We start from the raw sequence: 5,618 nt of genomic DNA on the forward strand, positions 1-5,618 counted from the left end.
AATTACCTTTTTTTTTTTTTATTCTATGGTGAAAACGAGCTTCCATAGCATGGCAAAGGAAATGGCACATTTTCCAAAACTATTTTCAAAAACAAACTTTACTGCTTTGCAAAAATGAAAAATAATACTAAAAATCATTATTCAGGACAATTAGCAAAGACAAACACTTCCTGTCTCAGCAAACAGGGCTGCCTCTGGCTGTGCTGTAATTACTCTATTAGCACATGAAGTTCATATCCAAATTCCCCTGATGATGTCCCTCAAATGATCTTCAGTCTAAATATGAACTCGAGGAGGGCATTCTTCCTTCCGGATGTGTTTCAAATCTATTATACAAGAAGAAAAGCATGTGGACTAAAAGCCTGCCTGACAGAAACGGCACACAATCACTTAACAGTCCCTCCTCATTCAACTGATTCAAAATACACTTCACATGTGAATCAAATGAGACTTTTTAAACACCACTTTGGATGTTTTAAACTGTAAACATATTTGTAACATTCTAAAAGTAGCTGATGGTGTGAAATCAAAGAATAACACATTGTGTACAAATAAATTTGACTTGAATTTTGACTTGAAGTGAGCTTGTACTGATTACACAATCAACACAGTGTTCAGAGATCAGAGATCATGTGTGGTGTGTGTCACGTCTGATGTGTTAATATGAGAAGATATGTGTGTTTAAAACACATTACTGCTCCTTCAGAATGTTTTAGGACGTTAACAGGCGAAATGGTGGGTGGTCGGAGGAGAAGTGCCCCTATTTTCAACCCATCTGGTGCTATTTGACCTGTTTTATGCAATTGCTGGGCCTGAAAGTGTGCTGTGTTTTGAAACAAAGGTTATAAATAGTGGTGAACGGCACGACACAAGCTTATATCATGACAAACGTCATTTACATCACAGTAACGCCACGTTTCAGGATACTCACCTGCATTTCTGCTAGTCTAAATAATCATGTATTTGGAATAATTAAAATTTACATCTCATGAACTTGATGAACAGTGTCTCTGAACCTGTTGAAACCTGAGAATTTATCCCACCATTCACCCCAAAATTGATGATTCTGCCATCATTTACTCATTTACTCGCCCTCATGTTATTCCAAACCAGCATGACTTTCTTTTGAAGATACTTTGAAGTAAAACAACACTGGATCTCATTGACTTTCACTGCACAAACATTTTATTCATCAAGGACACATTAAATTGATCAATAGTGACAATAAAGACTAAGAAAATAACTAGGCACCATTTGCTCAAAAGTTTGGAATCAGTGCATGTTTTTTTTCTTTTAAAAGTAATAGTTTTATTCATCAATGACACATTAAATTGATGGAAAGTGACAGTTAATACATTTAGAATGTTACAAAAGATTTCTATTTCAAATACATTTTTTAAAGTGACGTGACATGTGGCCAAGTATGATGACCCATACTCAGAATTAGTGCTCTGCATTTACCCATCCAAAGTGCACACACACAGCAGTGAACACACACACACCGTGAACACACACCCGGAGCAGTGGGCAGCCATTTATGCTGCAGCGCCCGGGGAGCAGTTGGGGGTTCGGTGCCTTGCTCAAGGGCGCCTCAGTCGTGGTATTGAAGGTGGAAGAGAGCGCTGTACATTCACTCCCCCCACCTACAATCCCTGCCGGTACGAGACTCGAACCCGCAACCTTTGGGTTACGAGTCCGACTCTCTAACCATTAGGCCACGACTTCCCCACGTGATAAATGTAGTCAGAAACTGATGTCACATGATCAATGTTCTCAAAGCATCACAATGTTTCACTCTTCAGAACGCCAAACTGCAGTTCAGATGACCTACTGGATATGAGAAGGTATTTTAGCATACAAAACATTACATACTCCAACTTTCACTACAACTTCAATTGCATTGTGGGAGAGTTTACAGTATTTTGCGCTCTGTTGTATACTGGATCAGGTGATTCGGTTTGATTTGACTTACTGCTAAGTTCCTCATTAACCCTGATGGTTAAAAATCGTTTTTAAGGAACAGACACAGCATGTTTTGGCCTCACGTGACTGTAGAGCCAGCGCTGCTATATGCTCTTATTGTTTATTAATCGTGGCCGGCCTCATTAACAGTAACTGAGGCGTGCATTGGCTCTGAAATGCCACCCATAATGCAGGGCCACTGTGAAATGTTTTATTACACGCTAATCAAAAGCACGTTCCCTGAAGGAGTTGCGAGTCAGGGGAGATTAGTTATCTGAAGCCCTCGCCGAGTTTCCGGCCCGTATCACCTCCAGATCTATAATGAAACATAACAAGGTTTCTGTATCGTTCAGAGATTAGAGAGGTGCATTTGAGAAGGTAACATTTATCAAAAGACCCTCATTTATCATTTATCAAAAGCACTTGCTAAAGGTCAATATCTGTCACGCATTTTACATCTTCCAGAGAAAAGCGAAATTAAAAAAAAGAGCTCGCTGATATTGATCCAAGGTGTTTCGGAAGCTTCCTCTGAAGTGAACCAGCGATAATGGAGAGAAATGACAATGAATAGAAATTAAAAGCAAGATTTCTCAGAGTCTTCTGATTGGTCGGTCGCAGCGCTGCACTTCATTTGCATTTCCTATCCATCACATTTACATATTTCTTTTGGCCCGGCACAGAATCTCTCACCAAAACAATGTGATTTATATAGTGCACTACAATGACCAGAACTCAATCACATCAGCAACCAGTGAAACTCTCAGAATCCACCTAAACGTACTGAAACAGTAAAGGCCGCCTGGAGTTCGTTGAAAATTAATTATCTAATTTCGTAAGTTTAGATTTTTCTCTTTTCTTTTTTTTTTAGCATCACTTTGTATTATGCCAGTAAATTAATCATTAACTACAGGGTTCCTGTAAGTGAACTCTCAAGCCATGCAGGCAATGAAGGTTTTGCTTATTTAATGGTCAAAAGTGGACAGGAAAATATAAATTCAATCAGTAACTCATATTTTGGCACAATATCACAGGTCATATATAAACATCAGACCGAATATTAGCACATCCATTTTGTACATTATTATCACAATATGTTTGTTTTATTTATTTTAAAAATGAATGAATGAATGAATGAATGAAAAAAAATCAAAAGTTTGGCGACCATTTTTTGAAAGAAAACAGTACTTTTTTGAATCAAGGATGCATTCAATTGATCAAAAGTGACAGTAAAGACATTTATAATGTTACAAAAGATTTCTATTTCAAATAAATGCTGTTCTTTTGAACTTTCTATTCATCTGTGAATCCTGAAAAATAAAATGTATCACGGTTTCCACAAAAATGTTCAGCAGCACAACTGCTCAACATTAATAATAATCAGAAAGGTTTCTTGAGCAGCAAATCAGCATATTAGAATTATTTCTGAAGATCATGTGACACTGAAGACTGGAGTAATGATGCTGAAAATTCAGCTGCGCATCACAGAAATAAATGACAGTTTAACAGATATTCACATAGAAAACTTGTTGAAAACAAATTTTAAATTGTAATAATATTTCACAATTTGACTATATTTTTGATCAAATAAATGCAGCTTTGATGAGCAGAAGAGACTTCTGTCAGAAACATTATCCCAAAATTTGAATGATTGAGTAATTGCAATTCAGATATTTTCTGCATTAATTCAATCTTTTCATTGCTAAGTGGAGAAAAAAAAAACGTACATTTCAACACCCAGACTGCAATTGAACTTAATGAAAGTGAAAATGAGTTTTAAGGTGTTTCTACAAAGCACAAAGTCAGTTCACAACTGCGCCGCTCCTGAAACATGTAATAAATGTCTTTTCTGAGACCTGTTTTATATCTGCAGTGTTTATTACATCCTGTGATTTCAAATGAAAGTCATTTCCTCCCTATTGATCACAATGAGATGTTCTGCTAACAGGTAACGCATGAGCAGACTCTAGTAACATGCCGTGAGCAGCTTGACCTCTGCTGAGGGTTATCACTCCCTGCAAGAGAAACAAACCGCGAAGAACAAGCGAAGCTCTCTCGTTCGCTTTCTGGAAGATCCATTGGCTTTGATTAAAAGGTGGCCGTTTGATTTGTGTAATGAAGCTCTCTGACAGCAGAGTGAAGGTGGTCTCCATATGAACACGTGCATTTATTTATTTCTCTTCAGCTCTTTAAACGAGCATCTCCATCTCTCTGAGGCAGTCCAGACCATCAGTGTTTAGAAAATCTCACAGCCAGCTCTGAGGAAGCGATACGGGGCGGCGAACGGGGCGAAGCGTGTCTCGGTGGAGGGATTCCCGCAGCTGTGCAAACAGACGAGCTCAGCTTTGGGGAAAACACACTTCAAACCGCGGCAGCTGCAGGTGACTGCACACCTCACGTCAGACGCCCGGTTCCCAGGAAAGAGCTCATTCCCACGGAGCTTCCTCATTATTTCCCACCGAATCTCACTGACACTCGTCAACAGTCAGCTTTGATTCTGTCTGCTTCATGTTTACACAAAGTGACTCTCAAATCTAAATAATACCGTAATGAGTTTCATTAAAAACATCAACATATGATCTGACAATAATGCATAGCAGATGATCATTTTATAGAAAGTTTCAGAATGTCATGAAAATTCACATATAACTGTAGTTCAATCATGACAACTCTCGGAATATTTTAGCATGGTGATGGATATGACAATGTTAATGCATTTGGTCTTGGCGGAATAGATCTGCGCTGCTGCTGATGTTGGTTATTGCTGTAGTTTGTAGATTATTGCAAGTACAGGAACTTGCTACTGCCAATGCATACGGTGCCGTGAGTATTTAAGACATATTGCTGCTGCACAAATAGCATATAAAATAACTAGTGCGGTCAAACGATTAATCGCGATTAATCGCATCCAAAATAAAAGTTTTTGTTTACATAATAGATGTATGTGTACTGTGTATATTTATTATGTATATATAACAACACACACATACAGTATATATATATTTTTATATTTACATGTATATACATTTATATTATTATATTTTATATTATATGTATAACTATATTTAATATATAAACATAACATATTTTTCTTAAATATATACATGCATGTGTTTGTATTTATATATACATAATTTATATATTATATTTATATATACATACATATACAGAAAAACGAGGGATGAGTTGGACTTATTTGTCTGGTAATCAACTTTAATGCCACAAATATTGTCGATTGAGCTTAACTTGTGCTGAACCCAGAATATTCCTTAAACACACACACAAACACACACATCTGGTCAGCTATCCTTGTGGGGACTCTCCATAGGCATAATGGTTTTTATACTGTACAAACTGTATTTTCTATTCCACTCAGAGGAAACTTTCTGCATTTTTACTCATTCTGTATGATTTATAAGCTTTTGTACCCATGGGGACCTCAATTTAGGTCCCCACCGTGACACAAGTCCCCATGAGTCTGTGTGTATTCAGGTTTAAGTCCCCACCAGAATATATAAGCCTGTACACACACATACACACACACACACACACACACACACACAGACACATGATTTCTCAGGACCTTTACATCAACCTAAACGAGAGCTGAAAGCCGCAGAAGTGTCCTAACAGTGTGTGTGTGTGTGTGTGTGTGTGTG

The sequence above is a fragment of the Sinocyclocheilus anshuiensis genome, unplaced genomic scaffold (assembly GCF_001515605.1).
Source record: "Sinocyclocheilus anshuiensis isolate Anshui unplaced genomic scaffold, SAMN03320099.WGS_v1.1 scaffold2319, whole genome shotgun sequence".
NCBI classification, from domain to species: Eukaryota; Metazoa; Chordata; class Actinopteri; order Cypriniformes; family Cyprinidae; genus Sinocyclocheilus; species Sinocyclocheilus anshuiensis.